Raw genomic sequence first — 10,179 nt, forward strand, 5'->3', positions numbered from 1 at the left:
GGGGGGGGGGGGACTCCAACCCTTAGATGGAGTCTGGATATGTAATGTATAATTCAGTGTGTCAGCCTCTAGATGGGCCTGTGCAGTATAAGGGTCTCCTCTCCTCATTAGCATGTCTTATCAGCCCACCCGGCCACCAGTAATCAGGGAAGATCAGTCCAGGCAGGAAGAGTGAGGGATGAAGGGAAGAGGCGACGAGTAAACTTCCTGTGGAATAAGCCTCTTTTCCAGTAAAGGGTGGAGTGCGTCCTACAGACAGAAGAGGGGAGCATTTTGCCTTATTTAGTTTTCTTTGTGTTAGTAAACAGAGGCGGTTGTTTCAGGAGATAAGACCTTTTTTTTCAGGAATGGGAAATAGCTTAAGTGAAGCAGAGTCCATTTAAATTGTTGTAAAAGAGTGCCACATTTTATGTTAATTCAGTTTCAGTCAAAAAGGGGGATTATCTTCTTAAATTGAGAATTGACGATGTTGAGGAAATGTTACTTCCTGTATTTTTGTTGTTCTTAGTTTGTACTCTAGGTTGAAATGCACTTATTGTAAGTCGCTTTGGATAAAAGCGTCTGCTAAATGACATGTAATGTAATGTAATGTGATGTAAATTGATCATGCTGCCTAATTTGATCTAAAGCAATACACTTTCAATCAGTATTATTTATGTGCTGCAACTCAAACCAAAAATTACAGATTATTTAAAAAAAGTTGAACACAGATAAACGTTTTGGATTTCAATAGGTAAAATACAATTTCATCAAGAAAGTGATTCTGGAGTTGAATGGTCTAATGTTTGTTTTGGTTTCCGAGGTCTGGCCAGAGGGGATTACTGAGCAAACACAGTGAGGAAGGGCTGTTCGCCTCTGTGATATCAGATTCTCTCAGAGTCTATTGAGATCACCCTGAGATCATCATCCTGGTGGAGGAACTGTCAAAGCAAAGGCCATTTCAATCTCCACCAGATATGTCATATATTAATACTTTATACTGTATATATATATATGTAAATACATTTAATCCAAATGCATACGTTGCCATCAATACCAGTTAAGTATTATCCAGTTCGAAATAGCTCAGAAACAGGTCAGATAATTGTCTTGATGACGTTCTGCTTTTTAAGCTAATTAATCACTCAAGAAAATGCATATTAGTCTGAAGCTCGGATACAAACACAGCTTCACAAATGTCTTCATCCGTTGCATTGAAAAACAGATCACCGCTTATTACCGTGACAAGTAATTAGCAACAAACTGAGATGGAACTTGTCTTTCTTACAATATAACTTTTAATCATGATGGAAATTAGTGGTGCACACAAGTAATAAACTAATAGGGGGAAAAAAGAAATAACAATGATAGTGATGAGGATGACAAATGAAGAGTGAAAAAAGGTTAGGAAGGGGATGTTGACAAACCTTTGCAGATATTTCAAACCAAATCCATTCTTCATGGAGGACACGGTGCAGAATTATTTTAACGACAATTTCCTCCAGGCTCAGTATATTCGTCCCAGTGGTCTTCTGCATTGTATCAAGAAAGAGATGTAAGCGTGTTAAGGCTGCATTCATTGCCTTTTTTTGGCCACTTAGGGGCAGCAGAACAAGCTTTCAAAAGCAAGTCAAGTTGGTGAAGGTGTAAGCAACCCCCCCTTTTCTTCATCTAATGTCTTTCATCCAAAACAAACCTTGTTAGAGTTTCACTCACATGGTCTGCCTGATGGATCGTGGAGGTCTCCATCGTGGAATATGCCCACTACGAACTATTCATACACTCTGTCACATTCATTGAATGTGTTTTAACTCTAAATCTGTCCTTCTGGTCACATGACATCTATTGTTCTGTCCATCCTGGAGAGGGATCCTCTTCTGTTGCTCTCCTGAAGGTTTCTTCCCCTTTTCCCCCTAAAGGGTTGTTTGGGAGTTTTTCCTGATCCGATGTGAGGTTTTGGGACAGGGATGTCTATGTGTACAGATTGTAAAGCACTCTGAGACAAATCTGTAATTTGTGAAAATGGGCTATACAAATAAACTGAATTGAATTGTTATATGTCAAGAATCTGAGGATAATGAATCACGGAAAGTACATTTTGACCAGAGAACATTTCCTCCTTCTGAATGCATCCTGTGAGAGTCAAAGCCCAAGAGCAGTTCCCCGGGCAGAAGATCTATGGTATGAGATCATGTGTCGAGGTGAGAGGAGCGGTTCAGAGGCCATGCTGTTCGGTCTTCCGCAACTATGATGTCGTGGGTAAATCGTAGTCATTACGCTCTGAGTGGAACCACATGCTGAGATTTAATGATTTAACAAGTCTCTTTTGGCCTGTATACAGGGAATACTGAGGAACCGACGTCCCTCCGTAAACTCTCAGGATAGACATTGGAGCACAATGTTAGGCTATTTTAGGGACCATCTGCAGTAAAATTCTGAAGAGTAAACTGAATGCATACAAATGTTTCCAGTCTCATGCTTATTTTCGGATCCCTTCGCAGTTGTGACAGCCCAAAACACGATGTCTCCTGCTTCTCTCCTTTACTTTGTGATTAAATGTGATAGAAAAATGTACATCCACCTCATTTGCATGGCTCATGAAAATGTATTATAATACGGGTAGATGAAATCAAGCATTCTGATTGGTTAAGAGTGAGTCACGAGGTGTACTTTATTCAGCCATCATGTCCTACAGCTCTTGACATTTATCTGAGCGTTCCATATCAGTGCGCACTGAAAATAACAAAAACGATAGATTTTGTCAGTTCAAGCTTGACAGTTACCAAACATGTTTCGTGTGAACTTTGATATTTTGGGAGAAAAGACTTTAGATGAGTGATTAGCCGAAGAGGATACTTCAGGTGGACGTCATGCTACCAGAGAGGAGAAAGAAATTGAGACCTATAAAATGTTGCGCAACGTAAAAAACACTGTCAGCTAAACAAACTGTTTCACCAATAGTGCAAAGAGAATACTGTAGACCTGAAGACCAGAACCAGAGAAGATATCAATGAAATACTGTAGACCTGAAGACCAGAACCAGAGAAGATATGAATGAAATACTGTAGACCTGAATACCATAACCAGAGAAGATATGAATGAAATACTGTAGACCTGAAGATCAGAACCAGAGAAGATATCAATGAAATACTGTAGACCTGAAGACCATAACCAGAGAAGATATCAATGAAATACTGTAGACCAGAACCAGAGAAGATATCAATGAAATACTGTAGACCTGAAGACCAGAACCAGAGAAGATATCAATGAAATACTGTAGACCTGAAGACCAGAACCAGAGAAGGTATGAATGATATACTGCAGGGTGATTTCTATGGCACTGTGCTCAATGGAAAGGGAGACCACTACGGGATCAGGAATTACGTCTGAACGTTGAGTCGGTGCTGGTGTTTGATGAAGCGCGTTCATGTCCGCAAACAACGTTTTTGTTGGCGTTGTAAAAACACGTAGACGTCAGGGACGCGACAAAACAAAGTTCGGTAAAGTTGGAAAGATATTTACAGATTCTGACTTCCCGGCGTTTGTCTGACAGCAACAGACAAACACACACAGGGACTATTTTCTCTCGGCTACTGAAATGCGATACTCAACGTTTGGTTGCGACAAATATTTTGTGCTGAAAGGCAGCTTATATTTACTATTCATAATGTTGCAGGCAACCGTATTATACAAGCAATAAGGTACTCAAGGCAGTCCTGTATTGTCAATAATGTCCGCTTCAAGGGTGTTGAACAGGACATTATTGACGATACAGTACTGCCTCGAGTACCTTATTGCTTCATGATATTTTACACCTTCAGTGATACAATGCTCACTACATCATCATGGTTAAGTTTCATATTTTGGGAAATATGCTTATTAGCTTTTTGGTGGTGTTGAAAAAGAGAAGATTGTACCTAAAATATTAATGACCTATTAATCTTCTCATCTAGCAAAGCTTATTTGCCCAGATGTTTAATTGCATTATTCCTCATAACTATTGTCTTTTTAAAATCTTTCCTTTAACACGTCCCTCTTCGCTTGTACTCGTACATGACACAACCCAATGATCAATAGTACCTTTTGTGCAAAACAGGACACATGCCAGGCAGCAGGACAGTCGATTGAAATATGTTGTTTGGCTAGTTTTGTAAGCATAGTAGGCCTATTGTCACGACACATTATGAATGATATCCATGCTGGCGTAAACAATGCAACAAAAGTAGATGCGGCCTGCTTTGTCCTGCAGCTTGCACATCGAGCTCCCGTTCGCTCGGAGCAGGTCATTCACAGGTTGTAAATCGGCAAGACTGTTGTCGATTGCCATTACAACATGCTATTACAAATCCATACAGCCACAAGGTCTGCCATTATAGCTTAAGAGCAAACAATAAATTAGAGTCAGCGGTTGACACTGGTTTTATATCTTAATAAAGGAAGGGCGTTGCTCCTGATCATCTTCTGCATCAGTGTCAGCATTAGGAAGGTGGGAGTGCAGGCTGCTGGCGCCAGAGACGGAGACACACAGACGGAGAGAGGAGGGCTCTGGTTCAGCTCTCTTCGGGTCCGGTGGGGATCAATGAACGTTGGCCCTCTGCAGCCAGTTTAGTTGACATTCATCACCGTAATTGTTCATTACCACCTGTGATCTGACTGGAATATCGATGGCGATCCAGGTGAGATCCACCAGTCGGTGAAAACTTCTGTCAGATTAGCATGCCAGATAAAGATTGGCTGCATGTGAAGTCTTGATGGTCAGTACACAAGGAGAATGTGAGACAAAGCACCGGACTGTTAATGGAGCGTGTAAGTAAAATAGGGGCTCAAGAACAGCCGTAATATTGTGTCTACTCGTAAAGCCCAAGACATGTTAAAATGCATTTCTCAATAAACATTTGCAAAGCTTTTTTTTTTAACCCTCCTGTTACCTTCACATTTACTAACATATTTTACCCTCGGGGTCAATTTGACCCCAGCGATTAAAACCTCCAGAAAATTATTAGAATTAATATTGTTTCCCAAGTTTAAGTGTGAGGTACTTTATGTTTGTTTGTTGACTACCTAAATAGCCCTTTAAATATATAAAAAAGTTGATATTTCTTATATGTTTGACACAGTGAAAAACAGCCTGGGTCAAATTGACCCCAAAGAACACCGACGTTAAACATTGAATGGGGTCAAATTGACCCTAAAGGTAACAGGAGGGTTAAACCAGCAGAGCTTTCATATTTCTGAACTTCTTTTTGTCTGTAATTATCACATTTCTCTCTTTGCCACACTTTGCATTCGGCAACATTTCATTCCTCAAAATACAATTCAGGGATTGATCCTAGCGGCCATAATGCTTTCTTGTGTTTCAACCCATTCTCATTGCACAAACAGACATCAACCCGTTATCAATACGCCAAACTAATGTGACTAATCTCAACCCATTCTCATTCTCCCACCTTGGAAATTTTTATATTATCTAACGTATTAATATACAGCCTCAATAACAATATCAAGCACCACAGCACGCTCAAGAAATGCCTTGGACTTAAGAGCAGCACTTTTGTTTTGTAGCTTGGTACATTGATAATTGTTGAGAGTGGAGCAATTGTTTGTTAAACTGAAACCGGTTTGAATAGTTCAACTTTCGAACATCATGTTCAAGATGGTAAGATAGGTAGTTCTAGGAATCATCTTTAGCACTCCAAAATATCGCAAACTGAAAATACAATAGATTTCATGTTCATGTGGAAATAACTACAGTCAAGTTGCTCTTTTACTTTCTATTTACACATTTGTATTTAGGAGTGTTTAAATTGTTCAACATAAATGCTTTTGTGTCATTTTAACCGCAAACTCAGCATTAAACATATTCTAAACCTGAGTGAAAAGACACACTGTGCAGACTACACAGTGTGTCTAATACATATCCCACACACTAATGTCAAAGCCCAGCAAAGTTTAAGCCTTGCTTAATAAACAAGGTGTACTACCCATCTTCTCTGGCTGCATGAAGTCTACCATATAATAATTAAGACAGTCAGCTGTAAGATATTGAGTTTTTTTGGTAAAAATGATATAAACAGTCCATATATGGGCTCAAATAACCCCTTTTGACTGGCCTGTATCGTCAGGGTTCATACTGCAGTAACCAAAGGGTTCCACAGACTCGTCATGCAAGCACAGTGCTTCAAGGCAGGTCATTGTATCTTGCTTTGCACCACACCACCCACTTTAAGTGGCCTCATTATAGACCAAGTCATTTATTGTATTTTTAAGGTCAGGAGGAAAGATCTCTGAATAGTTCTTGGAAACTGCTATAGTGTAGGGCCCCGTTTACACGATGGGAAAAGGCATATATTTTCATGCGTTTTGGCCTTTCAGTTACACAAAAACGGAGGTTTTATCACGGAAAACGATCATTTCTAAAAACTCCGGCCAAAGTGGAGATTTCTGAAAACTCCGTTTTTGTGTTTGCGTGTGAACTAGGTCAAACGGAGTTTCAGGTTGTCAACCGTCACAGTATGCGACTAAAAATACTTCGCGTCATGTGAGCGTCCTATGTTTACAGTTAGTTTGGCCGCTCCTACCAGGGTTGCCAGGTCTGTGTGTACCAGCCCAATATCAGAACTCAAAATATGCCCGTGCCAAACCATATACACTGCTTTTAAAGTGTGTGTATGGACGTGTCAATGTCCATGTGTGTACGTGCTGATCTGGAGTCAGTTTGGTAGGATTTGTGTATAAATAAATTATTTCATTTAAAATATGGATTTTTATTTAAAGATATTCATGTAATTTGCATGCAAAATAGGTCTACCCGAACCAGCGGACAACAAATTCAACCAGCAACACTTCAAAGTAGCCCAATTCATGGAAAACGCGGACCTGGCAACACTGGCTCCTAGGTCCAGTGTCGACTGCCTTCATTTTCGTTGTCAGGTGCGCCCGAGTTATTTCCTCCTTGAAAATGAGGATACTCCTCGGATGTCTCGAGTCTTGAGAATTCTGATTGGTTTGCATGTCTTTATCCTTCTCGTTACACTGTCGACTACAGGTTTGGCAGAGTTATGACGGCGCCCGGGGGCGTATTTATGCGGGTTCATATATACAGAAACTTTTTTGAAAACGACCTTGTGTGTATGACGTTATTTTCGAAAACGGAGGGGTAGAAATCTTCGTTTCTGTAAATACCCGGCTATGTGTAAACGTGGCCTAAGACTTATTAACTATTAATCTGTGGATAAAAGAAGCACACATCCGCATATGCTGCACTCACTAGTACTCACACATACTTGTATGTAAAAGAATTTGACTTGACTTTTATTCATTCCTTAATATCCTTAACTCTCATATTAAGTTAGCCGTAATACTCAAACTAACCCAATCCTTTATGTACTACATTCCTCCAATTGTACAAGTGCATATTAATGTGAATATATTTACAGAAAAGCTCGCTCTTGAGTTGAATCCAAATGTCTTTTAATTTATCAAAACACATTTAAAGATAAATCTTATATTCTTGGATAATCTCATTGGTTATATATTAACTTCACATTCATTTAATGTAATGTTCTAAATTAGGTAATTTTAGAAACATGTTTATTTTGTGAAAAGACACTCCCGCGTTAGATGGTGAGCCAACTTGTACGAAACCGACACACCCCTCCTTTTAGGAGTTTTACCCAAGCTTCTACTCTATCTAATGATTAAATCAATGGAAATGAACCAACATTACTGTGGCCTGCAACTGATCGCATCACATTTGTGATGAGTTGCAGGTGACCGTGTTCTGGGAATGAACAAGGCTGTGCGAACATTTAGACAAGTTCAGTTGAGGTAAAAAAGCGTGGCTTTAACTTAAACATAGTACCTGTAATACCGAGCACTAACAAAGAAACTATTATCGAAATGACATGTAATGCAAAATGTAATAATGTAATTATTATGAATATGTAAAGGTGCACCATAATCAGTAGAAATCTGGGTTTCATTTTCTCGCATTGAAGAATTGTACTATGGTGGTTTTGTAACTTACAGATATAAATACTGTAACTACCATAATGTGGTGTGTGTTGTAAAACACTGTTGTACAATTGTGTTGGCAAAATTTAAATAGAAACGTAACAACATATTTTAGAAACCTTGTTGCTCAAGTTTCTTTAGGAATAGTGTCATCCCTAAAAGTGACGGTAGACTGAAATATTAAACAAATTATATAAGGGTTATGGTTAGGGTTAGGGGTTAGGGTTTATTCTTATGGCAATATATGTAAGAGTTTAGCTCCACACCTTCCTTTTTTTACCTTCGAATTGAAAATGCCGGAAGGTTATGTTTTGATCGGCGTGTATTTATTTATTTATTTGTATGCGTGTTATTCGCAAAACTCAAAAAGTATTGAACCGAATCGCATGAAATTTGGTGGGATGGTTGTTTATTATCCGGGGACCAGTTGATTAGATTTTGGGATCGATCGGGTCAAAGGTCAAGGTCAAAGGTCATGAACAGGTCAAAATCTTTCGCAGAACTCAAAAGTATTGAACCGAATCGCATGAAATTTGGTGGGATGATTGGTTATTATCCGGGGACCAGTTGATTAGATTTTGGGATCGATCGGGTCAAAGGTCAAGGTCAAAGGTCATGAACAGGTCAAATCTTCTTGAATCACATGGAATTTGGTGGGATGATTGGTTATTATCCGGGGACCATTTGATTAGATTTTGGGATCAATCGGGTCAAAGCTCAAGGTCATGGAAAGGTCAACATCTTTTTTTTACCATAGCACGATACATTTTTGTCCAATTGGCATGCAACTAATGCCAAAATGTTCATAATTCAATGTCCAATCTTGTGATATGCGAAGGTATGCGCTCTACCGAGTGCCCGTTCTAGTTATTAGTTGTTTTCATCCTGTCTCACTAACTATCATGTCATTCCAGATCCTGCTTCCCACCTCGTTAGTCCTTCAGTCCCTTCACCTGGTCCTCATGCCCATCTCACCTGTTGCCCATTCCCTCGTTAGTCCCTGTCTACTGAGGTTCCCTCTCTTGCTCTTGTCCTCTGACAGATTTGTCTTGTGTTTTCATGCCAAGTTCTCCAGCGTTATTCGAGTATATTCCTGACCTGCCTGTTTTGACCCTGCCCTGACCTCTAATTCTCTGCCCCGCCCCTTTTTTGACTTGTTTGCTTCTTGTTTGCATCATTTTATTGCAAGAAGCATAATCCCAAAAAATAAAGTCATAATACTACATGTTGTTCTTCTCAATGAGGGATCATTCAGTCGTAGATTACACAACCCAGTTCCCCTTCCTCTACATTTCCTTTTTCTCGGCTTTATCTTCAATCAGCATGTTATGCCTTATTACCTTCGCATTGAAAGTGCGGAAGGTTATGTTTTGATCGCCGTGTATTTATTTATTACCTTCGCATTGAAAATGCGGAAGGTTATGTTTTGATCGCCGTGTATTTATTTATTTATTTATTTATTTGTATGCGTGTTATTCGCAAAACTCAAAAAGTATTGAACCGAATCACATGCAATTTGGTGGGATGATTGTTTATTATCCGGGGACCAGTTGATTAGATTTTGGGATCGATCGGGTCAAAGGTCAAGGTCAAAGGTCATGAACAGGTCAAAATCTTTGCAGAACTCAAAAGTATTGAACCGAATCGCATGAAATTTGGTGGGATGATTGGTTATTATCCGGGGACCAGTTGATTAGATTTGGGATCAATCGGGTAAAGGTCAAGGTCAAAGGTCATGAACAGGTCAAAATCTTCTTGAATCGCATGAAATTTGGTGGGATGATTGGTTATTATCCGGGGACCATTTGATTAGATTTTGGGATCAATCGGGTCAAAGGTCAAGGTCATGGAAAGTTCAACATCTTTTTTTTACCATAGCACGATACATTTTGATCCAATTGGCATGCAACTAATGCCAAAATGTTCATAATTCAATGCCCAATCTTGTGATATATGGCGTATCGCTCTACCGAGTGCCCATTCTAGTTTATTTATTTATTTGTATCATTATGTAACAAAAAAAGTTTTAAACCGAATCGCATGAAATTTGGTGGGATGATTGTTTATTATCCGGGGACCATTTGATTAGATTTTGGGATCGATCGGGTCAAAGGTCAAGGTCAAGGTCATGAAAAGGTCAACATATTCTTGAATCGCATGAAATTTGGTGGGATGATTGGTTATTAT

The sequence above is a fragment of the Pseudoliparis swirei genome, chromosome 7 (genome assembly GCF_029220125.1).
Source record: "Pseudoliparis swirei isolate HS2019 ecotype Mariana Trench chromosome 7, NWPU_hadal_v1, whole genome shotgun sequence".
NCBI lineage: Eukaryota > Metazoa > Chordata > Actinopteri > Perciformes > Liparidae > Pseudoliparis > Pseudoliparis swirei.